This window comes from Globicephala melas, chromosome 18 (genome assembly GCF_963455315.2).
Source record: "Globicephala melas chromosome 18, mGloMel1.2, whole genome shotgun sequence".
NCBI classification, from domain to species: Eukaryota; Metazoa; Chordata; class Mammalia; order Artiodactyla; family Delphinidae; genus Globicephala; species Globicephala melas.
This window is the reverse complement of record NC_083331.1, coordinates 3803413-3831181: the sequence shown is the minus strand read 5'-3', so window position 1 is coordinate 3831181 and position 27769 is coordinate 3803413. Positions and strand designations below refer to the sequence as shown.

General features: G+C 46.8%; 1 protein-coding gene across 2 annotated transcripts in view; it reads right to left on the bottom strand.

Annotated features, from left to right (window-relative positions):
* LOC115866786 (phospholipid-transporting ATPase IB) overlaps positions 1-27769 on the bottom strand; it is a 529444-nt gene that overhangs the window by 20860 nt on the left and 480815 nt on the right. The window lies entirely within an intron of this gene.

The window sequence follows — 27769 nt, the reverse complement described above, 5'->3', positions numbered from 1 at the left end:
TATTCTATTAGATGGTAGTAAATTATTCTCCCCGAGTTACCTCTGAGGTATTGGGGGGGCCATACAGGAGATGCCACCCTGGGCCCCTGAACCTTCAGGAACCGCAGAGAGCAGGCGGGGAGGAGTCCCTGTGAGCGGAGATTCCCAGAAACACCAACACAGCTGTGCGTGTCCCTCTGGAGGACTCGTCCTCAGACAGGGACCAGGTCTTACGCCTTCTCTGCGTTTTCACAGTGTCCGCCTGGCTGCGAACAGGGCACACGGTTACACACACAAAACCGCACTTGTGCTCTGCACGGCTGGTTTGGATGTGACTCACTATCTTATTCCTTTGTGACTCCATCAGTGGATCCTGCACCGCGTGTCTGTGTCTGTCCACACTGCCCAGCACTGAGCTCAGGACAGCGGTTTCCCAACAGTAGCTGAGAAAATTCCTCTTTACCAGAGAAATGCTTCTTTAAAAATGACAGAACAGGGCTTCCCTGGTGGCACAGTGGTTGAGAGTCCGCCTGCCGATGCAGGGGACACGGGTTCGTGCCCCGGTCCGGGAAGATCCCACGTGCTGCGGAGCGGCTGTGCCCGTGAGCCATGGCCGCTGAGCCTGCGCGTCCGGAGCCTGTGCTCCGCTACGGGAGAGGCCACAACAGTGAGAGGCCCGTGTACCACACACACACACACAAAAAAGACAGAACAGGGACATCATCCTCATTCTCTCCGAGAGGAGGGAAGCCCCCTCCAAATTCTGGACAACACTGTGAGCAAGAATTAAAACAGCTCCGTGGCCTTTACAGAGACAGGATGTTGTATTTAGTTAAGAAAAGAATTCAGATTGCATAGAACAGTTGGAGGACAGTCTGGCTGAGGATAGGATAGCATTCAAGGTTAACTAATTTAATACAATTCCCATTCCCAAAGTAAAAAGGTAGATTCCTGTAGTCCTTCCTGGCCTCAAGTCTCCTCTGACTATCAAAACTGGGAACTGGAGGGAAGAAAGCCCTGTCTTAGCACAGTGATTTTCTTCTCTTCTAGACAAGGCTTTGGAAAGTGGGGTAAGGGGACCATTCTGGGCGTTGGAAGAAATCTCATTCTCGTACAGTGTGGACTGGGTGATTTCCTGCCAAAAAGAAGACCAAGGAGTGGTAGTACCAAACTAGGCAGTGACTCTGACAGGGGAAGCAGCAGACCTGCAGCCTCAGAAATAGGTGGGATCTGCCTGTTGACAACCATCCCTGGCTCAGAACAGAGGTGGTGTGTATGAGGTAAGTGCGCTGATTGATGGGACTGCCCAGGAAGACTTTAACAAAAAGAGGCAGGGGACACTGAAAAGATCCAAAAGCAAAGATAGGTACACGTAATCCTTTTCCGCTGTGCCTGCTAGCGATGTGGTAATGTAAGTAAACCAGTGAGCAGTGAGGTTAGGAGGAAAGTCCAAAAAAATAGAAGGTAGTAGCCACCAACTACACTGTCCTTTCACCTGAAACAGCAACTTAGGTAAAACTGGCAAAATGGCTTCTCCTGAAAATTAGAACTGCATTACTATAATCTATATACTTTTAAAAGGTTAAAAAAAAAACTTAAAAAAAAATTCCTGTCCGGAGAGACTTCTGCTTCCAAGATGGAGTTGATGTATTTTCTCTCTTCCTCCTGTTAAGTACAACTGACAACCCTGGACTATACATGTAAAACAAATATAAAGGTGAAGATGGAGAACTGGAAAGGTGGAGATAGGAAGGAAGACCAGCTATGAACATTGGAGCATGAGAAACCCGAGTTTTCTTTTGGCTCGTAGATTCCAGACTTGGAGCAGAAAAGCCTGGCAACCCAGAAATGCCCGGGGGCACAGCCACAAGAGCCCAGGAAGAAAGCCCTCTTCTCTTCAGCCAAAGGAGCAGGAAAGCGGTGGCCTCGTAAGACAAAAAACTTTCAGACCATGATCACTCTACTCCAGCCAAACACCCCAGAAAAAAACTGTGGCTCCACTCCGGTCCAGCCAGCAGAGACCAAGTGGGGAGCCCAGATGTCCACCCTCACAAGGCTGCTACATGGTGCTCCAGAGCCCCTACTGAGGTGGTGACAGGGGAGGCCAAATAGGAACCTGGGACTTTCATCCCTGCCAGCTGATAACGAGGCCTCTGGTACCCTGTGGTGTCAGCAGAGATGTCAGGAGATGCATGGGGAGAATGGACTTCTGTCCTTCCTCTCCTCACTGGAGCGGTATCAGAAGAGGCCTAAGGGAGAATCAGGACTTTCAGCCTTCCTCAGTAGTGACAAGGCCACACCCATACTTCTGACCCCTCCCCACCCCCTGCAGTGTCAGTGGAGACCACGTGAAGAGCAGGAATTCTCACCCCCTCTCTGCAGGCATCAGCACAGACCGAGTAGGGGATCTGGATGACCTCTACCTAGCAGGAGAGAGCCTGCCGTAAAATCCAGGGTCACATAACATGACACCCAAATGTCCAGGTTCTATGTGAAAGCTGTTATACCAAGAACCAAGAAGACCTAAAACTGAATGTAAAGAAAAATCAGTAGACGCCAACGTCAAGATAACAGATATGGTGGAATAATCTGGCCAAGACTTTAAAAACAGCCACGATAAAAATGCTTCCATGAGCAATTACGAACATGCTGAAAGCAAATGGAAAAAAAGAGGAAAGGCTCAGCAAAGAAACGGAAGGTATAAGAAGAACCAGTTGTAAATTTTGGAACTCAAAAATACAATAACAGAAATTGAAAGCTTAGTGGATGGGCTATCTTGATGGCAGGGTAGAGGGGACAAAGGAAATAATCAGTAAACTGGAAGACAGAACAGTAGCAATGATCCAATGTGAGTAACAGAAAAAACAGCCTGAAGGAAAAATGAGCAGAGTCTCAGGGACCTGTGGGAATATAACAGGCAATATAACATTCACATCTTCAGAGTCCCAGAGGAGAGGAGAAAGAAGATGGGGCTGGAAAAGCACTCCAAGTACTAAAGGGTGAAAACTTCCCAAATTTGGTGAGAGAGCTAATCCTACAGATTCAAGAAGCCACATGAATCCTAACTAGGATAAATCCAGGCCAAGACAGCTTGTAATTAAACGTCCGAAAACTAAAGACAAAGAAAAGGTCTTAAAAGCAGCCAAAGAGAAATGACCCTTTACCTATAGTGGAAAACCAGTTTGAATGACAATGGATTTCTCATCAGAAATCACCGAGGCCAGAAGTGGCATAATATTTGTCAAGGGCTGAAGGAAAACCGTCAACTCAGTGAAAAATATCTCTCAGGAATGAAGAAGACAGCAAGACACTCTCAGATGGAAAGAACAGAGAGAGTCTGTCACCATCAAAACCACCCCATAGGGCTTCCCTATCGGGAAGGTGGCGCAGTGGTTGAGAATCTGCCTGCCGATGCAGGGGACACGGGTTCGAGCCCTGGTCTGGGAAGATCCCACATGCCGCGGAGCAACTAGGCCCGTGAGCCACAACTACTGAGCCTGCGCCTCGCAACAAGAGAGGCCACGATAGTGAAAGGCCCACGCACCGCGATGAAGAATGGCCCCCGCTTGCCGCAACCAGAGAAAACCCTCACACAAAACGAAGACCCAACACAGCCAAAAATAAATAAATATAAATAATCCTTAAAAAAAAAAAACACCCTATAAGAATTTCTAAAGGAAGTTCTAAAAACAAAAAGGGAATAATAAAAGAAGGAGTTTTTGGAACATCAGGAAAGAAGAAAGAACATGGTAAGTGAAACTATGGGTAAATACAATGGGCTTTCCCTTTCCTCTTGAATTCTCCAAATTAAGTCTGACTAGTTAAAGCAAAAATTACATACTGTCTGATGTGGGTCTAAATATATGTAGAGAAAATATTTAAGAAAATTATAAATGTGGATGGGTTAAGAGCTATAACAGGAGGTAAGGTTTCTGTATTTCATTCAAATTGGTAATATGACAGCACCAGTACACTGTGATTATTTATGTATATATAATATAATGCCTAGAACAACCAGTAAAAAAGCTATGTTATGAGACACACTAAAAAACACAACAGATAAGTAAAAACAGAATCCTAAAAACTGTGCACATAACACACGAAAAGGAAGAAAAAAGAAAACAGAGAAATGAAAAACAGAACAGAAAACAAAAGATAAAATGGTTAACTAAGCCCCAACATATTAATAATACATTAAATATAAATGCGTTAAATATACCAATTAAAAGACACAGCCTGACAGAGTGGATCACAAAACATGACCCAGCAATGTGATATGCTACAAGATATGTCTACAAGAAACTCACTTCAAATATATTGCTATAGGAAGACGGAAAATAAAAGGATGGAAAAAGATACATCACATGAACATTAACCAAAGAAAAGCAGGAGTAACTATATTAACATCAGATAAAGTAGACTTCAGAGCAAGGAAAAATTACCAGACAGTGAAAGACATTATGTAATAACAAAAAGGTCAGTCTACCCAGAACACACAGCAATCCTAAATGTCTATGCACCAAGCAACAGAGCTGCAAAATGTGTGAAGCCAAAACTGATAAAACTGAAAGAAATAAAGTCACAATTATAGGTGAATCAGTCAGTATTCCTCTCAACGGTTGATAGTACAGATAAGCAAGGAACAAAAATCACATGATCACATCAGGTGATACAAATTAAAACCACAGAGAGCTATTATTACAGAACTATCACAGTGGTTAACATGAAAAAAAAATAGTGACAATACCAGATGCCTGCAAGGATCTGGAAAGCTGGATCACTCAGACATTACTGGTGGAGATGTGAAGTGGTCTGACCACTAACTAGTTCCTTAAAAACACCAAACATACCACATCCTTCTGAATATACTAAAACCACTGAATTTACACTTTAAAAGGTGAAGTTTATGTATTTGAATTGTATCTCCAAAAAATAAAAGATAAGCCTGGGCTAACGTGCAGCCCGAGTTGCCAGTCCACAGAATTGTGACCTAAATAAATGGTGGTTATTTTTTTTAACGGAAAAAAAATACCGAAATATGCAACTACCATAAACCCAGCAATTGCACTCCTGAACATGTATCGAAAAGACTTAACGTTCATGCAAAAACTGGCACACACATGCCTATAAGAGCTTTATTCATAATAGCCCCGAACTGGAAACCCAGATGTCCTTCAACAGGTGAATGGTTTAACGAAGCTTGGTACACGACATACCACTCGACAACTAAGAGGAAGAAAGTACTGACACACGTAACAAGGCGAATCAGTCTCTAGAGAACTATGCTGTGTGAACAGAGGTCACTACCAGAAGGTTACATACTGTATGATTCACTTACGTGACATTCTTGAAACAACAACATTATAGAAATAGAGAACAGATTAATGACAAAACTGTAGAAATAAGAGAACAGATTAACAGTTGCCCAGAGCTAAGCGGAGGATGGACAGTAGATGCGGCTATAAAAAGACGACATGAGAAACCTTGTGGCGACGGATATGTTCTGTACCCTGACTGCATCCATGTCCGTTTCCTGGTTGTGAAACCGTTCTCCAGTTTTGCAAGATGTTACTATTGGGGTAAACTAAAGAGTACATGGGATTTCTCTGTATTTCTTATAACTGCATGTGAAGCTGCAACTGTCTCCAAATAAAAAGTTTAAATGAAAACAAAAATCCTTCTCAGTTTTATGCATTCGCCTCTGTTTCGTGTTTGTCTGCAGTTATCCTTTGTAAAGAAGGATACGTCTCAGAGCGGCGTTAGAGTGGTGGGAGGCCTTCCTCCAGCCCCTGCTGGGACTGCCCCAGAGAGAGGCCGGCCACCTCCGCAGAGCCGTCTGACCTCATTAGCGAGCAGGCAAAGTCGACTTTGAATGACAGCCCCAGCACATATGGAAACCATTCCCGCATCCCAGGACTTGCAGTGAGGTAGGAGGCTCCTCTCGAACGGAGCTGAGCTCCGTGGCCCAGTCGGAGAGCCCATGGAGAGGTCAGGTCAGAGTCATGGGGCTGTTAGGAACAGATAAATTAGCAGGGGCACCTGGCTGACCCAGAGAGGCCTCGGGGAACGGCCGTGCGGGTGGGTTGAGAAGCCCCAGGTGTAATGGAACAAGCCGGGGATGGTCCGGGCTCAGTGCGTTTCCTGATGGGCCATCTGGGGAAAGGACAAGCCCGAACAGGACCACAGCGGTGAAGCGCCACGCTAATCAGGAAGATGCAGCTTTACGAGCAGAAAGTTCTGTTAAAGTTCTGTTTCCACCCATTGGACTGGCCTCTTACCTACTCAAAATCATACGCTAAAGGACCCAGGCTTCCTTTCAAACCCAGCTTCCCACCAGCCCTCCCCTCCCTCCCTGCTCCAGCCGCATGGCCTTCTGGCCAATCCTGGAACACACTTTCCTGGGGTGGATAGCTTCCCACCCCAGGGCCTTTGCACTGCTTTCTCTCTGCCTCCCAGGCGGCTCCCTCCCCCAGTTCACTCAGAGCAGCCCCTGCACCGGTCACAGGAGAATCCTCTCCTCTCTCTACACCGTTCCCTGCTTTATCTTCATCCCACTTTTCCCTAAGTTTAGGAATTGAAATCTCAGGACACGTGATCACGAACGGCCGACTGGGCTTGAAGCGACGGCCAGTCAACGTCTCCTTGCTTTGCTTCCCCTCCTCCGGGTACAAGTCTCTCCCCAGCTCCACTTCCGTTCGCTGCTGCCCGACTCAATTGCTTTTTGCTCAAATAAACTCTTAAATTTTTAAAATATGCTTCAGTTTTCCCTTTTTGTAGGACAGTCTGCGAATGTGATGAAGGGAAGACAAGAGAGCTTGGGAGGCTGGAAAGAATGTTTATAAAAAGGCAGCAGTGGGCTTCCCTGGTGGCGCAGTGGTTGAGAGTCTGCCTGCCGATGCAGGGGACGCGGGTTTGTGCCCCGGTCCGGGAGGATCCCACGTGCCGCGGAGCGGCTGGGCCCGTGAGCCATGGCCGCTGAGCCTGCGCGTCGGGAGCCTGTGCTCCGCAACGGGAGAGGCCACGACAGTGAGAGGCCCGCGTACCGCCAAAAAAAAAAAAAAAAGGCAGCAGTGATTCCTGAGGTGTTTGATGGTTACAGGTAACAACTGGAGGATGGACTGATGTAGCGCAGGGTGCTGGAGAGAAGCCCTGGGAAGCTGAAGCCGCGTAGCAAGGGTGGATTTTGAACAGTGAAGCCTGTTGGGCTGGAGTCTTAATTTCCCGAGGGAATAGCTGGCAGCTGTGTCACGTAAAATACTGAAAATTAAACGTGCCTTGACAAAGTAGCCAATATATGAAGGTTAAGACGTGGGGATAAGGACTTAACAGTATTTTTTTAAATCAGTTAAATTCCTTGAATGTGAACTTGCCCTTAAATGAGAAATACAATTTGCCTATTAAAGCTTCAGAAGATTTGAAGCTAGTTTGAAACCACTGGTGTCTCTCCTGACAGTTATTTTGTTTGAAAGTAGCAAACTTTCTAGTAGGCCCATGAAGCTGCAAATTAATTACAGTAGAATAACTTTCCCCTACCATTGCCGCTCTTTTCCTAGCATCCCCTCCAATATGCACAGGGTCTGGGTCTGGGCAATAAACACCTGACTTGACCAATTTCAAATCAGCGTCCAAACAAACAATAATTCAGAGCTGGCCAAGAGGTCCCCCGACTCAGTTCTTGAAGTAATTAAAGAAAGATGAGCTTCTCTACCGGTTAACCGCCTGAACGCTAATTAAAGACAGTAAGGGTTGAGGTGCAGCCTGTCCTCTGTTCTCGGGCATCGCAGGCAGGTGCTCCGGGGAGGGAGGGCTCCCGGGAGGGCAAGGATGCGGTGGACGCAGGGCCACGGCCGCTGCCTCCCTGCTGATCTGTGGGAAGGGCAGTGAACCCTCCCGATACGAACGACTGAGGACGCCCTGCAGTCAACCTCAGGTGTGTGTTTACAGGACTTCAGGCCACGGGCGAGCCACTCCTTGTTCAGCGCAGCCCGTGGAGAGAGCTGGAGGACCTCAAGAAATTGGCTTTTAAACAACAACACTTGATTCATGGTCTTGAGGTGCCTAAAGCCCGTTCTGGAACCAGGTGGGGCACGGAAAGGAGCCGTCACGACGGGGGGATGCGCTCGTGGTCCTGAGTCCCCCGGACTCCAGCTGGGCCACCGCCGGCACGTGGGAGAATCTCCTTGAGTCCTCCTTCACCGTACCCCCGTGGAGGAGGGGACAGTGGCAACAAGTCCTGGGGAGACTCAGGAAGAGCCACGAGCTGCGCCCCCTTTCGGATGACTGTGCTCCACGTGGGACGCAGTGCAGGGCTGCAGCGACTGGGGACGGGGTGAGCGCGGGGTGAGCCCCGGTCTGTCCCCAGCCCTGCACAGATGCTGGAGCCCAGCATCTCCACGCTTGGGGCACAGGTGGCATCCGAGCCGTGTGACCTGCTCCGGGTCTCGGCTGGGCCCCCCTCACTCACTACCGGGGGACAGGTCTCCACTACCCGGCGCAGCTGCTTTGGAGTTGGAGCTGACACTGCATTTTCCAGAATCCCCTCTGGGTACCTGCAACTTTGTTTCCTGTGGCCAAGCAGCTGGGCTAAATACCTAAAGCCTCTCTTGAAACACGTGTGCATCACCCAGAAAACACTGAACCCTGTCCTCCTCTGCAGAAGGTGGCTGTAAACAGTGGGCTCAGCTCAGCCGCGAGAAGACAGCACGTGTGCGGTCGTGCTCAGCTGAGGCCACGCCTGCAGGGACTAAGATAAAGAATAACCATGTGGCACAGGCAGGAGCTAGTAGGAGGCACAGGGCCTCCTATTTGGGGGTCGGTTGTTGAGCGTTAAGGTAAACGGAAAGGGGAACTTCACCTGCAGCTCTCTTGTGCCATTTGAAGGCTGTCCAGATGGGGGTCCAGGCGACAGGAGGCGTGACTCCACCTCTACCTGGCGGGTGGCCCAGGTGCGACCAGGCAAAGCCTCAAGGCCACTCTGGGCCTCATCTTTAAAGAAGTGTCTTCACGGTGCAGGCGGGGTCGAGGCAGCCCCCACACAGATGTCGCCAGGCCTACATTCACTACTTTTAAAGCAGGGTTTTCTGGAAACCAATAAGCACACGGATAGGTGGCACCAAAGGGCACCCCCTGTGAGGCCCTGTCTTCCTCCAGCTAGGAGAGGTGCTAAGCCTAGCCGGGATTTCTGGCAAACCATCGCTTTCAAAATAAGATGATTGGGCTTCCCTGGTGGCGCAGTGGTTGAGAGTCCGCCTGCCGATGCAGAGGACACGGGTTCGTGCCCTGGTCCGGGAAGATCCCACATGCCGCGGAGCGGCTGGGCCCGTGAGCCATGGCCGCTGGGCCTGCGCGTCTGGAGCCTGTGCTCCACAGCGGGAGGGGCTGCGGCGGTGAGAGGCCCGCGTACCACACACACACACAAAAAAAAGATGATTGTCTCCATCATCGCTGACTCACGCTTTCCATTTTGAAGAGCCCTCACTGAAAAGATTCACCTGGATCCCACAAGGTGCGGCTGTCCTGACAGGTCTGGCTGGATTACCGTAGTCTCGGTACCCAGCAGTCTGTGGGAAGATTCACGGCAAGTGATGTGGGGACAGCATGTGAGAGCTGTGGTGAACACGGGGTGTGGGAGAGGGAAACATGTTTCCCTTTTCTTTCCCAATGGGAAGAAAACCCCTTTGGAGTATGAATTTTTTAAAGAATGCATTGAAAGTTTGAAATTAATTCTTCATATATTATTACCTGGACTCTCTTTGGGTCATCCATAAAGATTATGAAATAGCAACTAAAAACCATGATCTATCTCCAGGGTTTGATCCCTGTACTTCCTGAGTGAATACACCACACAGGAGAATGCTGACATCTCAGGGTATGTGCATCTCTGCCTCTGGGAAGCGATGCTATTTTTCTAAGATAAGGAGTAACACCCATCGACAGATGAGTGGACGAAGATGTGGTTCATATATATACAGTGGAATATTACTCAGCCATACAAAATGAAACAACGCTATTTGCAGCAACATGGATGGGCCTAGAGATGATCATACTCGGTGAAATAAGTCAGAAAGAGAAAGACAAATACGATATATATCACATCACTTATATGTGGAATCTAAAAAACGGACACAAATGAACTTATTCACAAAACGGAAGTGGATCCACAGACACAGAAAACAAACTTACGGTTACCAAAGGGGAAGGGTTGGGGGGAGGGATAAATGAGGAGTCTGGGATTAACAGATACACACTACTATATATAAAATAGATAACCAACAAGGACCTACTGTAGAGCACAGGGAGCTTTACTCAATACTCTGTAATGACCTAAATGGGAAAAGAATCTGAAAAAGAATACATACATGTACACGTATAACTGGATCACTTTGTTGTACACCTGAAACTAACACAACGTTGTAAATCAGCTGTACTCCAGTATAAAATAAAAATTTAAAAAAAGGATAACAGCCTTCAGGGTGTTGTTGAATCCCCTAAAAATCTAATGCAGAACTGACCGGCAGGGGGACGGGGCGCGGCTTCCATCAGATTATCAGAGGCCCGAAGGAGACGTGCCATTGTTAGCCCGACACCCATTTCTTCCCTCCCCCACTGAGAGACACCCCAGCTTCCCACACGGATGGATCCTGCTGGTCCAGGACTAGCCACCGTCCACCACAGAATTTTCCTGAATGTAGGACTGGCTCAGGATGGTCCCGTCAAGGAGAAGAGGAGCTTGTTAACTGGTTTTCTGGAAAAAGCTCTCCGTTCCCCATTGGTTGAGAACAAAGTTGCACATGGGGTCACGACAGGGTTCAGGGCAGAGTGAGTATAAAGCGTTGGTGCAAAGTGAAAGTGAGACAGGCTGGGACCTGGGACCCCTGGCTGCCATGCTTGCACCTGGACACACCTCTCTGAGCAACAAAATACAAAGAAACCATATGGGACTAAAAATAACTGCATGCATGAGCAGTTGGGGCAAACTAAGGACAACAAGATACAAAAAGACCAAAAATCCCAACTGTCAATCCTGAAAAGCCGAGCGCAAAAGCAGGGTGCTGCGCGTGCCCCCTGCACTCAACACCACCAAAGGGGCGGGCAGACCACCTAAGCCACGCCTCCAGCCCGACCCCTGGACACACCCCTACCTTCTCTCCATATAAGGAAGAAGTTCGCCCCTCCCTCGGGGAGTGAGCAAGGGCACCTGTGCTTATTCTCGCTCCCTGCCCCCACGGCTGCAGCAGGGGCCCCCGTAAAGCCCCGCCTGAATTTCTTGTCTGGACTCCGATCAATTTCTGTTGATTGGGGAAGGCCAGGAACCCTGGCCGGTATAAAAAGGATGGAAAGAAACCGGGTCCTTGATGACATTCCTGGCTAGGGATCTACCACCCAGGGCTGCCCTGCAGCAGGACGGCACATGAGGCGAGTCAGGGACTTTGCCCATCCTGACGGGGCCTCTGTTGTCTGCAAGTGAAGCAGCTCTACTGACATTGAGAGCTCTTGTTCCAAAATAGCTAAGAACCACTGGCCCAAGGACAGATTTAAGGAACCAAGAGTGTCTGCTCAGGAGAGAGCAGGGAGAGTGAATTGAAGGGACAGGGGTGACAGAGAGATGGAACTTGGCCTTTCATTCTTGACCTTGTGACCTTGAGGTACACCTAGCAGTTATTTTTTAAAGCACACTTTCGGATGTAATCTGTAATAGTAATCTGGGTTTTATCACCCTCTCCGTTCCTGTAAGCAGCATATATTATCTCTACTCGCTGAATAGACGCATTAGGTCTTGCCTGAGGGGACCACGTTCCCCACGAGAGCGTGCCATGAACCCCCCAGGGCTGGAGGGCAGTTCACCGTCAGCCCAGAGGGCAGCGCTGTGAGTCTGCACGGGAGGCTGCTTCGTGCTACTCTGCAAGGCCGTTACTAACCTATGATTTTCTTTTCTCCTCAAAAGTGGTGTGAGGCCACTATAAGAAAACCTTCGTGTACTGGAAGTTGTTCTAGGGTGGGGTTGAGGGGTGACCTTCAAACACTCGGGGGTGAAATATGCATGTCCCAGGACAGCCCTGCTCAGGGAGGAATCCTGGGGACATACAAACTTTGTGTCTGCACGAACACACTGCACAGACCCGGATGAAGGAAGGTCAGGAGTCTCTGACTCACAGGATCTCAGTCTACAGCTGTTTCTGGTAAGCGAGGCCTTCGATGGCTCCCTGTGGCCGCATCACAGGTCATGTGATTTGGCCCTTACCTACCGATCCAACCTAACTTCTCACCACCATGCTGGGCTCTCAGCCCTTCGTACTGAACTTTTCACTGTGCCCGGATAACGCGTTCCATCTATTGAGTCGTTTCCCTGCAGCCAGAATCCCCTTGCCCCGCTTCACCCCCTGGTAACAAATTTTAGTTTGCACTGCATCTCCTGGCAGTCTCACCATCGCTGTGTTAAAACACTTCTCCTCTGTATTCCTGTTCTCCGGCTACTCATCTGCCATCATTCCATTACGCTATTTTTCAACTGCCCGGGATGATCTCTGGCAAAATGCAAGGACTCAGTATACGCTCTTGCCTGGATTAGTATCACCATGAAGGCGTCTCCGGGTGAGCAAACACATGAGCAGTGCTGTGGGGAAAACTCTCAGAAGCTCTACTTTTATCCAAGCCGAGCCCTGGAGATTAGGAGGAAATCGCACCAAGGTTCCATCAGAGAAACCCCTTTTGATAATGTGATCTTGAACAACAGGACATATGCCCACTCACAGGCCTTTGAAAAACATCAGGATACTACTTGCTCAGCAGATGTTTTGTGCAAAACGTTTGTAAGAGTTTGCACATAAATGGTAATGGTTTATAGAAGAAAAAAAATTAAGGGAGTATTATGTACCTGCACTGCTCACAGATGGTTGACCCAAACTTTTGCGAGAACAAATTATAAACTTCACTGTAAACTCTAGGGTTGGTTTTTCTGCTGTTACTTCATTTTCTTTTGTTGTTCCTATAAATGGTAGAAAATAGATGTTCTGTTGCACAGCAAAGGAAACCATCGACAAAATGAAAAGGCAACCTACTGAGTGGGAGAAAATATTTGCGAATGATAAGGAGTGAATATCCAAAATATATAAACAGCACACACAACTCAATATCAAACAACAAAGTACCCAATTACAAAATGGGCAGAAGACCTGAACAGACATTTTTCCAAAGAAGGTATGCAGATGGCCAACAGACACAGGAAAAAATGCTCAACACTGTAATCATCAGGGAAATGCAAATCAAAACCACAGTGAGCTATCACCTCACCCCTGTTAGGATGACAGTCATTCATCAAAAGGACAATAAGTAACAAGTGCTGGTGAGGGTGTGGAGAAAAGGGGACACTTGTGCACTGTCGGTGGGAATGTAACTTGGTGCAGCCACTATGGAGAACAGTATGAAGGTTCCTGAAAAAATTAAAAATAGAACTACCATACGACCCAGCAATCCCACTATTGGGTATATATCCAAAGGAAATGAAAAGACTAATTAGAAAAGATAAATGCACCCCAATGTTCATAGAAGCATTATTTACAATAGCTAAGATATGGAAGCAACCTAAGTACCCACCAACAGATGAGTGGATTAAGAAGATGTGATGCACACACACACACACTGAAATGCTACTCAGCCATAAAAAGAATGAAATTGTGTCATCTGAGGCAACATGCACGGACCTAGAGAATATGATGCTTTAGTGAAATGAGTCAGAGAAAGACAGACACTGTATGATATCACTTATATGTGGAATCTACAAAATAATACAAATGAATGTATACAGCAAGACAGAAACAGGCTCATAGATACAGAAGACAATCTAGTGGCTCCCGGTGGGGAGAGGGGAGGGGGGAGGGGCGAGATAGGGGGAGGGGATTAAGAGACACAAACTACTATGTATAAAATAAATACGCAACAAGGATATACTGTGCAGCACAGGGAATTACAGCCATTATCTTGTAATAACTTTAAATGGAGGAGTCTATAAAAATATTGAATCACTCTGTTGTACACCTGAAACTAATATTATAAATCAACTATACTTCTTCAATAAAAAAATAGAAATCGATGATCTTTTGTGGTTCTTGTAAATGGTAGAGGTAGATGAGAAATGCTGGCTGAGTACACGTGTGTATGCATGTGTACCTAATATGTATATCAATCTGTCGTTAGGTAGGTGAAAGTATTTGCTGCTGACATGAACACGAAAGCAGCACAGAATGTCCAAAGGGATCAACGGCAGGTGCATCTCCAAGCCTACATGCTATGTCTACTGACGTCATAGGCTGGGCACGCTCCAGCAGGGCTATAAACGAACAAAACTCAGAAACCATGAGACCTCTGCAGAGTAGAAGCTGCCGCGTTCAAGAAAGAAACAAAGGCAGGGAACACAGCAGTGGCACAGCTATGAAGTAAAGCTGATGGAATGATGTGGTTTTGTCCTTTGAGAATATTACACAAAAAGGAAAAAGGAGAAAAAGTCGCCTGTACGGATCAAAGAAGAAAGGAGGAAAGGAGGACGTCTGCTGGGCTGAGCAGGCGAATTTCCTCAAGATGCTCAAGACAGTTCTTTATCTGGAATCAGATGGCGCACTTTGCCCGTAGACATTCTTTACAAAACGGCATAGATACAAATCAACTGTTTCTGAGGACGAGAGGGTGTTTTCATTGCCCAACACTGAAGAAGCTGAAGCAAAAAACCTTGAAGGACTGCAGAAACGTGGTCCTCAGCCACTGGCCAGCACGATTTATAGATGCAAGAAGCAGAGGCCAGACGGAGTGAAAATGCAGCTGCAGCGTTTCCCTGGGTTATCAAATAAGAAGCTCGCTTGGATTTTACTTTGGGAAGTCGCTGGGTCTCAAAAGCTCCAGGACAAAGAATATCTGTGATGTCGGTCAAAGAATGCAGCATGGTGGCCACCGGGCCTGCACACAGCCCAGCCAGACATCTCTGCTATCGGGTGCTTTAGCATCTTTCATCTGCTGCAAGAAAGACTGAAAGATGCTGCCTGGATGGAACAGGCAGAGGGCTTGGTCTCCTGTGTCCTACATGTTTGCGATGGCGAAAAATGCACCTGGACTGGAGCCCAGAGTTGCACATGACAAAAGTGCTTCCAGCAAGTTCCTGTCCTGTGTGCTTTTTAAAAAAGCAAATGCTTTCTGAATAGGTAACACAGAGCCAGGAAGACAAAAGGTCTGGGTGAATGATCAATGCCTTAATGAACAAAACAACTATCATTCGAGAAATACCTTGAATACCTAAAATTCATGACTATTTCTGATGAACTGGCAAAAAGAAATATATAGTAGAATTTGTATTTTTAAAATTTCATTAGTAATGAAAAGTTATATTTGTCAGTAAATTAAACGAGTGCACGTAAAACTCTTGCCTAAATTTTACTTTTTAATTTAAATACCAAAACTTCAAGTTATTCATTTTCTATTACTAAATTAGATGTATCAGTAATATTGAAATAATTGTGTTTTACTTTCTCTAAAGCGTATATTCTTATAAACACTCTAAGTTTTTTGCAGAATATGTGCGTCTGGATTTGGTGACTGAATTGAAATACAAGGATAATATATGCTTATAAGGTTACTGTTTACTATTTTTTCAAACCATAGTCTAATTACAGTCCCTATACCTTAAATATTTTAAAAATATTTAACTAAAATAAGCACGTATAAATATTTCCTATAATTCATATTAAATCATTTTTATTTATTATTTTATTTATTTAATTTTGGCTGCGCTGGGTCTTCCTTGCTGCATGCAGGCTTTCTCTAGCTGTGGCGAGTGGGGGCTACTTTCTGTCGCGGTGCGCGGGCTTCTCACTGCGGTGGCTTCTCTTGTTGCAGAGCACGGGCTCTAGGCACGCGGGCTTCAGTAGTTGTGGCACATGGGCTCTAGAGCGCAGGCTCAGTAGTTGTGGCACACGGGCTTAGTTGCTCCGTGGCATGTGGGATCTTCCCAGACCAGGACTTAAACCTGTGTCCCCTGCATTGGCAGGCAGATTCTCAACCACTGCGCCACCAGGGAAGCCTCATATTAAATCTTAATATATCAGAAACCACAAATGTTTCAAGTTAACTTGCTTCCCAAAAGTTCTCACATTAAAGGTTCTTTTTTAAAATTTATTTATTTATATTTCTTTATTTTTGGCCGCGTTGGGTCTTCACTGCTGCATGCGGGCTTCCTCTAGTAGCGGCGAGCGGGGGCTACTCTTCGTTGCAGTGCGTGGGCTTCTCACTGCGGTGGCTTCTCTTGTTGCGAAGCACGGGCTCTAGGCACGCGGGCTTCAGTAGCTGTGGCTTGCGGGCTCTAGAGCGCAGGCTCAGTAGTTGTGGTGCACACGCTTAGTTGCTCTGCGGCATGTGGGATCTTCCCGGACCAGGACTCGAACCCATGTCCCCTGCATTGGCAGGTGGATTCTTAACCACTGCGCCACCAGGGAAGTCCTAAAGGTTCTTACAGTTGATCTTACAAATCGGTCACTTACTAGAAAGGTTGTAACTATATATCGCTATTTTAAAGAAAGCATTCTATGTGTCCATTCATGTAAAATAATAGTGACAACGAGCCTATTCAACTGAGTGCTTTGCTTGACCCTGTTCCTGTCTGCAGTCAATTCTGCAACAAGAGCAATCAGTTATTCAGGATGTATTTCAGAGAGTTTAGTGCTTACGGAAACTGTTGGTTGCTTCTTTATATGACTTGTACATTTTTGATAAGAAATTTAAGCGAATTTATATTATTTATATGTTATGTGTTCTTTATATTTATATATTATTTAATAATTATAAAATTATGTAATTGTTTAATATATATTAATATTATTTTATATATTAATTTAAGCAAATGAATCATTATATGAAATATAATCAAGAAAAAAAAGAAAAACTGTCTGAGGTTACAAGGTGAACTGTGAAACCCTTAAACTTGGCAACTAAGTTCTGTACATCGAGGCTTTTCTAGGTACAACCCAAAAGAAAGTAGAGAAAAATTGGATATAGAGATAAGACATCTGTCCTCCCTAGGATATTAATTTCAGATTTTTGTCATTTTGAAAATCATCTGAGTGTCACCACCGACTGACTTCAAAACAAATACATGTGTTAATTTGAATTTTTATAATAAATTCGTACTAATAAATATCTTCCGTTTTATATTTCGGTATTTTGCTTAACTTTTATTTTATTTTTTTAACATCTTTATTGGAGTATAATTGCTTTACAATGGTGTGTTACTTTCTGCTTTATAACAAAGTGAATCAGTTATACATACACATATGTTCCCATATCTCTTCCCTCTTGTGTCTCCCTCCCTCCCAGCCTCCCTATCCCACCCCTCCAGGCGGTCACAAAGCACCGAGCTGATCTCCCTGTGCTATGCGGCTGCTTCCCATTAGCTATCTATTTTACATTTGGTAGTGTATATATGTCCATGCCACTCTCTCACTTCGTCACAGCTTACCCTTCTCCCTCCCCATATCCTCAAGTCCATTCTCTAGTAGGTCTGTGTCTTTATTTCCATCTTACCCCAGGTTCTTCATGACCTTTTTTTTTTTTTCCTTAGATTCCATATATATGTGTTAGCATACGGTATTTGTTTTTCTCTTTCTGACTTACTTCACTCTGTATGAGAGACTCACTACAAATAACTCAGTTTCGTTTCTTTTTATGGCTGAGTAATATTCCATTGTATATATGTGCCACATCTTCTTTATCCATTCATCTGTCAGTGGACATTTAGGTTGGTTCCATGTCCTGGCTATTGTAAATAGTGCTGCAATGAACATTTTGGTACATGACTCTTTGAATTATGGTTTTCTCAGGGTATATGCCCAGTAGTGGGATTGCTGGGTCGTATGGTAATTCTATTTTTAGTTTTTTAAGGAACCTCCATACTGTTCTCCATAGTGGCTGTATCAATTTGCATTCCCACCAACAGTGCAAGAGGGTTCCCTTTTCTCCACACCCTCTCTAGCATTTATTGTTTGTAGATTTTTTGATGATGGCCATTCTGACCGGTGTGAGATGATATCTCATTGTAGTTTTGATTTGCATTTCTCTAATGATTAATGATGTTGAGCATTCTTTCATGTGTTTTTTGGCAATCTATAAACTCAAAATGGATTAAAGACCTAAATGTAAGGCCAGACACTATCAAACTCTTAGAGGAAAACACAGGCAGAACACTCTATGACATAAATCACAGCAAGACCCTTTTTGACCCACCTCCTAGAGAAATGGAAATAGAAACAAAAATAAACAAATGGGACCTAATGAAACTGAAAAGCTTTTGCACAGCAAAGGAAACCATAAACAAGACGAAAAGACAACCCTCAGAATGGGAGAAAATATTTGCAAATGAAGCAACTGACAAAGGCTTAATCTCCAAGATTTACAAGCAGCTCATGCAGCTCAATATCAAAAAAACAAACAACCCAATCCAAAAATGGGCAGAAGACCTAGAGACATTTCTCCAAAGAAGATATACTTAACTTTTTAGTTTAGGTATGGGATTCCATGGCTTTAAAACATCACGGTAATCACGTGTTCAAGACAACCGGGTCCTGCGTTCCCCTTGCTTATACCCTTCCCATGGCTCTGGCGGCTGAAACCCTAGTCCCCTGGGCTGGCTCACAGACCCCCGAGGGACCGAGTGACGTGGGCCCTGCCGCTGCCTAGAAGACTCTGCCCGCACCTCGGAGGCACGGGCCAGACCAGGCGGGCCCCCTTGGCCTTCCCACCAGACCTCTCTGCAGCCAGCAGGGCTCCTTCCCCAGATCTCCATCTGGGTGGCCGTGTGTACTGTTTTTATTTGGGTCTCGGTAAGTGTCATCCTGGGAGGCTTTCCTGCCCACTCCAGCCCGGCCAGTCATGCCCCAGGACAGAGCTCTGCCTCACTTTCCTCATTTTCTCCTGTTCATTCACGTGTTGCGTCTGTTACCTTCACGGGACCACGTGAGACCCGGCACAGTGGGAAACTGTCTCTCTTGCTCCGAGCTGCGCCCTGGCCTGGCCCGCCCTCGCTTCCGACGCGGCCCCGATTAAGACATCACTGGTTCTATTTGCTATGAAACCAACGTGGTGACTCATCTGCAAGTGTGAACTCCCAGTTACCACCACCGACCTCGCCCTGAACCGATCCTAGTTACTAGAGAGAGAATAAACCCTGAACATCCCTTTTTTCACTGCCTTGTTAGGAAGGCTTTGCTGGGCTCCCTGAGTGGCTGAAAACCGAGGCCGCATGGTTAGCAGTCATTCCTGTGTCCTGTGTCCTGGCCCAGGGAAGAATTTATTATCATGAGACACAAATAAATCTATCGCTAAATGCAGTGATGCCCGCTACGGTGACCATCTCCTAGCTGTAACTTTTACATGTTCTCCAAGTTCTTCTCAACCACAAGGCCAATGATGTCCTATTCACCTGTGACCACATGGGCCTAGACTGGCCTTCCAAGTGCCAGCCAGCTACAGAGATGGGGGCCACCTCACCTGACACCACCGACCACACCTGGGACCCAGGCGATGTGTTCCGAGTAAGTGTCGGGCAGAAGCAGACATCGACCGTGAATGCAGAATGTGCGGCAGGACGCCTCGACTTCTCCTTCCCTCCGACAGTCCAGTACGACCAGGGGAATCAGTGACTCGCGCACGCACTCCAAAAAGCACTCTGTGCCCGTACTTTCAGGGTGTCGCAAAGTCTACACTTCTTTCCTCGGCCTCCCCAAACTGAGGAATGAAACAGGCCAGAGGATCTGGTTCGTCCTGGAAGTCATCTCATTGTGACTCAGTTTCAAAGCAGGAGTTCCTGGTCACCCATTTTCAGCCCGCTGGGATGTTCTGCTCCCCTCCCAGCTGTAGCGAAGACAGGGAAGACAAACAACTCACCGGTGATGAAAGAAAAGCAATTAGCCGAGATCTTCTAAGAATTTCCCAAAGAACGAATCCCTGCTTGGAATGTAAAACACCACTATTCAAATTATATGACCTATACAACAAAAACAAAAATTTCAAGTCTACCTCTGATTGTTTCTATTGTTGATCAAATAGCTTAAATAAAATCAACTTTCAAAAAAAAAGGATTAAAATATTTCATGTTAGTTTAAAAGGGACGCAGTGAGCCATCAGCGCTAGTTACTTACTGACGTTAACTTCATGTAAAAATGACTTTATCCGCCAACTTTTGGCAGAGAAAGTTGACACTGAGCTAACTTAAGTCATAATCCAAAAAATAAATGTATTCAAGTCATCCGAGAAATAGGATGAGGACTGTTGCCAGCAAACCACTGACCAACGCTGAACCTGTCACCTCCCTACACTGCAAGGAAACAGAGTTCCTTCCCGGCCCTCTCCAGGCGTCCTGTAAAGAGGCTGTCATCGTTCATCAAGCCGTGGGCAGTGGCCGGGCTCTGGGCAGATTCTAGAACAGCTAACACACCACTCAAAGGTGGATGAGAAATCCTTTTCTTGTTTCAAAACGAATGACACATGGTATTCAGAAAAGTTGTTTTAATTATTAAACACCAGGCCGTAACAACCACAAAAGGCCCTCAGGATAGAACATCTGTAAAATAACAGCCGATTATTTTTAGTCGACGCGGCAGCTTAGGTGTTCAGTAATCAAATGCTAATTAGGCCTCTCTCCTCCTTAAGAGTTTATTCCCTCATCCTTTCCTTCCTGTGCCCAGGATGCAGACAGTCCCCAGAAATCCTCACTTGGGTAATCCCACCAGCCCTCCTGTCATTTCACTCTCTTTGTCCCACGAATGCATTTCCTCACCTGTCCTGAGATTTCCCTGGTCTTGCCTGGGAGTGTTGCTGACTCCCCAGGTGGTGGTTTTCCTGAGGAGGCTCCTTGGTCTCTAAACTAAAATATTTGCCGGACTTAGGCCTTGCCCAAGGTTCTTCCCCACGCGGGATTAAACACACTCAGGTTCTTTTATAGACGCGCTGATCCCCAGTAAGGTGATGCTGGCTGGAAATCACTTTCTCAACAAGTCTGTTCCATGTTCTTTCTATATTTAGGGCCCTAAAGCCACCAGCACCACGACTCTCTGGCTCCTGCAGAGCTCTGCTCAAGACCCCATCAGGCTGGCCAACGGCAGGCCCCGGTGTGCGGCCTCTGATGGGGCTCCCGCCCCCAGGCGGGCACCCCTCCTGGCCTCCAGGGCTCCGCCGCTTTCCGGGGACTCTAATGTAGGTCAGATTGTTAATGGAAACACCTGGGTGATCGTCAGTATCTTGGCTTCTTGGAAAGAGGCCTGGACTTCAGAGATGGGGTCCAGCCCCTGTTTAGTTGGGCCACCTGGGCAGGTGAGTCCACCTCCCAAAGGCCAAGCTCCCCCCTCTGCACAGGAGGAGACTGTCATTCGCTGCCCACGGTGATGATGAGAAAAATCTAATTCTGTTAAGCCCATGGCATTAGAAACAAGCAAGGGGGCACTTCCAGAGATTAAAAGACTTAGAAACACAGCCCAGAACATTACGTGTGGACCTCGCCTAGATCCTAAAACAAATCTAATGAAACCCTAAAGAGACAGGGCTGAGATGATCCAGAAGATCTCTTCACGGACTGAGTATCAGTCGATACAGAGGAACGATGGTTAATTATTAGATGTGATAACAGGCCCTGGAGTTACAGTGTTTCTATGTCACAACACAAGCAAGGATAAGATGTATTAGTTATAGACATGTTATAATGTAAGATATTTAGAGCTACATGTTGAAGTATGTAAGGGTGAAATGCTGTCACGTCTGGGATTTGCAAAGAAAAAATAGGGGTGAGGAATTCCCCAGTGGTCCAGTGGCTAATTAGGGCTCTGAGCTGCCATGGCAGGGGGCCCGGGTTCAATCGCTGGTCGGGGAGCTAAGGTCATCCTGCAAGCTACGAGCATGGCCCACCCCACCCCCCCAAAAAATAGGGGCAAAAAGGGGCTAGATGAAGCAACTGTGGCAAAATCTTGGTAAGTGTTGAATCCGGGCAATGAGTATACAGCAATTCGTCGTCCTAGTCTCTCTACTCTCATGTATGTTGAATATTTGAATAATTTAGAAAACTTGAAAAATGAATGTACTAAGGGAAGCCCAGGCAGATGTCAGGATAGTGGGAGAAGTCAGAAACGAGGGGGCAATGTCAGTGTGTCTGGAGAGGAAGCATCTGTCCTCAGGTCTGGGTCCCTCCAGGACAGGGATCTGACTCCTTTGTCCAAGTCCTCTGGGAAAACCATGTGTGTTCAAAGGGCCAGCGAAACTGAATTGATTCTGCTTCTAAGTTAGAGACAGAGGGGTGTTAACGCTTTCGGGAAGCCTACATATGCTACAGATTTAACATGTATTATTTCATTTAAACCTCAAATCAAATTGAGGATAAGACAACTAAAGTTCAGAGACGTTAGTAACTCAGCCAAGGTCACACAGCTCAGTGAGTGGCAGGGCCTGGAGCTCAATTCAGGTCTGTCTCTACAGTCTCTGCTCTGGCCTCAGCTTCATGACACATCGATGGAAAAAATGCAGCTGGAAGTGAAATAAATCTTAAGCAGGTGTTGGAGGCAGACATTTGCCACCTGGCCTGGAGAGGTTCGCTAAACTGATGCCATAGTTTCCTAAACTTTTAGCTAATAAAATGACTAATAGGTATTTTAGAGGAAAAAAGTGGGAGAAGGGGTGGGAGGGAAACAAAAGGAAGACAGAGCTCACACCCTATACTTTGAGAAAAAAAGTATTCTTCCTGAAATGACATAAGGCTTATATTGGAGAAATGTATCTCCTGTTTTGAGCCTTGCTTATACTCATCTTTGACTCAGCAGTTGTACCAATTTTGACTTGGAGATATGGTGATACCAACACTATTTTAAACATCAAAGGATTTCTGTTTAAAGACCAAAGCGTAATGGATTTTTTTTTTTTTTTTTTTTTTTGCGGTACACGGGCCTCTCACTGTCGTGGCCTCTCCCGTTGCGGAGCACAGGCTCCGGAGGCGCAGGCTCAGCGGCCACGGCTCTCGGGCCCAGCCTTTCTGCGGCATGTGGGATCCTCCCGGACCGGGGCACGAACCCGCGTCCCCTGCATCGGCAGGCGGACTCTCAACCGCTGCGCCACCGGGGAAGTCCCCAAGACCAAAGCATAATGGATATTTTTTAGTTGAGTACACACTCAAAATGTATTGGGAAGTTTTTGTGTTTTCTTTTTTTCTTTAATTTATTTTTAATTATTTATTTTTGGCTGTGGTGGGTCTTCGTTGCTGCGTGCAGGCTTCTCTCTAGTTGCGGCGAGCAGGGGCTACTCTTCATTGTGGTGCGAGGGCGTCTCATTGCGGTGGCTTCTCTTGTTGCGGAGCACGGGCTCAAGGCGCGTGGGCCCCAGTGATTGTGGCATGCAGGCTCAGTAGTTGTGGTGCATGGGCTTAGTTGCTCCACGGCATGTGACATCTTCCCGGACGAGGGCTCGAACCTGTGTCCCCTGCATTGGCGGGCGGATTCTTAACCACTGAGCCACCAGGGAAGCCCTGTGTTTTCTTTTTAATGTAATTGGTTTCAAAAGAGCCTGGGAGAGTACGGCCTGGTCGGGGGGAGTGGACAAGCTTTCCTTTGTCTGAAAATCTTGCTGATGTGTTTCAGGCTCTGACTCTGGTTGTTGGCAGGTAACACTCCATGAGGAGGCCCGGATCGTCAGTGAGGACAGCGCCCTGGCTGTGCGGAGTAGCCTTGATGGAATGGAAGCTGGGTGGACACGGGCCGTGGCCCAGACGGAGGAGCGGATCAGATTCCTCTGGAATTCCCGAGAGGTGGGTGGCCGTCTAGACTTCCCCGTGAGTGCTGGCTCAGGCCGGGGGGCAGGGAGCCTGTGCTTCAATGTTCACAAAGGACAGAAAACCACACGGGGGATGCAGTGATGGCTCACGGCCCGGGGAGGACCAGCCGCACGGCTTCCTTTGCCCAGGGCTCAGCATAAGCTGTACTCGGGGAAAGCACTTAAGCGAAAGGGAATCCCACTGCCTTGCTGGCCCAAGGCAGGGGCAGCAACCAGAACTCTTGACCTTGAAACTGGAGAAAATCAGCGCAGGGCCCACCCCACTCCCCTCCCACCAACGATGATGAGCAGAAGGAAGGTCTAGAACAAGACAAGGGTCTCCTTGCTGTTTATCCAGACTAAGCATAACTGGGAAACTAGGTGTTTCCATCAAATACATTCAACCTTTTTTCTCGCTTTGATGAAACACCTAAAAGACCAGGACACCCCCTACCACACACCAAGGAAGAAAAGAAGTTTAAGGGGAAAAAATTAGTTTGTCATTTACATGACATTTTAGGCATTTGTGTGAATTATGTTTGTAAAGTAAGTGAGCATCGGTAGATTTTCTTCCAGCAGGAAAAAAAAAAAAAAAAAAGAATGAGCTACACGTTGGGCATAAAGAGGGATGAACAACAAGGTCCTACTGTATAGCACAGGGAACTATAGTCAATATCCTGAGAGAGACCATAATGGAAAATATAAAAAAGAATGGATGTATACGTATAACTGAGTCACTTTGCTGTACAGCAGAAATTAACACGACGCTGTAAATCAACTGTGCTTCAATTAAAAACAAAAAAAAAGCAGTAAAGAGGGAAAAAATATTACCAAATATTGAAACAAGGAATTCTTCCGCTTACCTCCTCATTTTTCAGATGGTACAAAGTGATGGTGTGCATGACAGACTCTGCTCCACAGACGGAACAGTAGGGCTGTCTCTTGGGAAAGATCACTGGGAAGATGGTTTGGGGAAAGGTATTCTCAACGATCTAAATATCACTAAGTTTCTAGCATCTCTAAGCTACACACACTCCACAGCAAGAAAAGTGTTCCACCCGGAAAAACCAAACTAAAAATCAAAAAGACCCATTTTTGTTCATTCCCTTGGTATTTCTTACTTGATGATATTTTCTAGATATCGAATTCCCCTTCTCATTATCAGCTTGTTTTCTCTAAGTCGTGAGAACAGGCTGATTTATGCCCAAATGACACAGGTTACTGGAAGCCGATTTACTCATGAGAAAGGGCAGAAGCCCGTTTGTGAGATTTTAAGGGTTATCAAAATCGTGAAAAAGTTTGGGGGCTTAGATAAGATCACTACAATGTTCAAGTATTTTGCTGAATGAATGAAGGGCACATAGGGACACTTAAGCATCTCCAGCTACCATTTCAAAATGGTCATTGGGCACAAGGGGGTTTTAGGATTCATGCATAAAGATTTTGGTTCTATTTCTTGTGAGTACGTTCCTGAGGAAAACGCCAGACTATTTGCCAGCCACCTGGATCGGGGTTTTAAGACTTGGCAGGCTGTCCTCGAGGGGCCCTCGGGAAGGGCGTCAGAGCTGAGCTGAGGAACAGCGGTGGTCAGGGAGGCAGGATGCCAGGTACTGGGGCAGTGGGAGTTGGGAGGACCAGCTCCAGGCCTGTGCATCTCTGCACAGATAGGACCACCTCCCCATCTGTGCTTCCACGTGAGCTCTACTCTCAAGCCACGAGATGAAGGGCCCTGTCACTAGAGGCCAAGCGATGGCCTGTATCCCTCTGTGGCCACTTTCAACAGGAGCAAATGCCCCGGGGCACCAGGTGCACGGACGCTGCAGGTTCACCTTCCTCTCTTCACTGGACTTTGGCGTTTTCCGCTCAGTCAACAGATATTTACAGAGCTTCCCCTACGTGCCAGACTGACAGTGGGAGAGAGATGCACGGATGAACCCAAACATCTGACGGGGTGGGGAATCGGGCACGGGGAGCTGAGAGAAGAGACAGAACACTCAGGGTCTCTCAAAGAGGGAGTCAGTGCCTGAATCTCCGGAAGGAAGGACAGCGCTGCGGAAATCTCTGCCCGCGCTCCTGCGCTGGCCACCCCTCCCCCAGCCCGCAGCAGCTCCGGAGCAGCTCAGGAATCCAAGCAGGTGATGAAGGAACAATTGTGAGGGCAGAGTCTTCTCCCAAAGAGAGCAGCTGCCTCCCCAGGCTGCACATGGACCACCCAGGAGATCTGGGGGACGTTAGGAGGGAGAAGGCAGACGTGCGTGCGGGGAGGTGGCACTGAGGATGGTGGGAGGCCTGGGGCCCCTGAACTATCTTCCTAGGAGCACAAAAGTGAGGCCAGATCCTGGGACAGAGAGAAAGGAGGCCGTGACCCCTCGAGGACCTCCTGCATCCAGCCGCTCACAGACACTACCATCGACTACCACCGTCGCAGGTGTACAGAGCGCCCACAGAAGAGATCCCAGAACGCAGAAGGCAGGAGACCACGTTTAAACTCTAGCTGTCTTCTGATCCATCTGAACATGTAGAAGTGAATTTTGAACAGGATAAGGGCATTTAGAAATTACATTCTTTTTGAATCTGCAAAAGAACGTGTGTGTATATATATATATACACACGTAGGTATAACTGAATCACTCTGCTGTACACCTGAAACTAACACACATTGTAAATCAACGACACCTCAATAAAAAAATAAATATTTTTAAAAAATTACATTTTTTTAAATCAACCGCAAGCTCTCTCAAGGCTGACAGCCCACGACACCCTTCAGCGTCACGACCCTTCTTCCAGACTGAAGCCCGGCCCCTGACGTTGTGCTGGTCTTCACAGGTCAACGTGCCATCACACGCCTTGTTCCATTAAAACCCTAACACAACATGCCCCCCACCAGCCGGCCATTCACCTTCTTCTAGAACAGATGAGGACAGTCTCGTTATAGGAAATCTCTCACCCAAGGCCGTGTGGGTCATCAGGACCAGAATTCAGACGCGGGCTCTGAGCTCTGTGGACGCACGCGGTCCTTCCCTCCACACGTCCGACTCAAGCCTTTGCCCAGGCGTCTGCCGCAAACACGCCCTCATCCTTTCTGTCCGTTACCATCTGCCCGTCCTCAAAGCCCATCCTGTCATCGAGAAAGGCTTCCCGATGTCTAATGGGGAGAAGAGCCCTGCTCACCCTTAGCCTGTGTGGCCCGTGTAACCGTTACACACAGACCCCCTTAAAGCCCGGCCCCGCCCGCCCCAGTCCTGACTTCAAGCTTCAGGCGGTGACCCTGTCCCGTTGATAGATAACTACTCACAACAACAAGCACAGCTGCCATACAGTGTATACTAATGGACTCAGTAAAATTAAGTCATAAGCACACACAGAAGCCCCAACTTCAACTCCATACTCTTCAACCCCTTTCCTAAAATATCTAGTCATTTGAGATAATATTCCAAATACTTCTCAAAATGTTTGGATTGTCTTTCCTAAAAGCAAAATAGAACAAACAAAATGCTTTGTTTTCACTGCTTTGAAAGATGTACAACAGAACAGAAACAAAACAGAACATAAATACAACAGAAGTATTCAACCTCTAGACTTTTGTTTCTTGAGCAGTTGGCTACAGGGTTCCTTCTAAGCACGGAGAGGAAAGTCGTGCTCATAATTTCCCAGACATTCATGTCCCTAAGGCAGTAGAAGTCTCCTTACTACCCTGCAAATTCTCCTTGGGCCCAGGTCAATTTTCTTCGGTAAATTTTAACCGAATGCAATCTGATAACATTTTAACATATGCGATTAAACAAAACCTACTCACGTGCCCAGCAGTTAGGTGTGGGGGGAGGAAGCTGAGGCTCTATGAGAAAGAAGGCGGGTCGGGAGCCCTTGCGTCCCTGGACCAGCCAGTAGGTCACGTGATGCTTTCTCAGCACCAGTAGCAAAAAAAAAATTCATTAAAAACAAAACAAACCCCGGGTATACCCGAAATGAACTG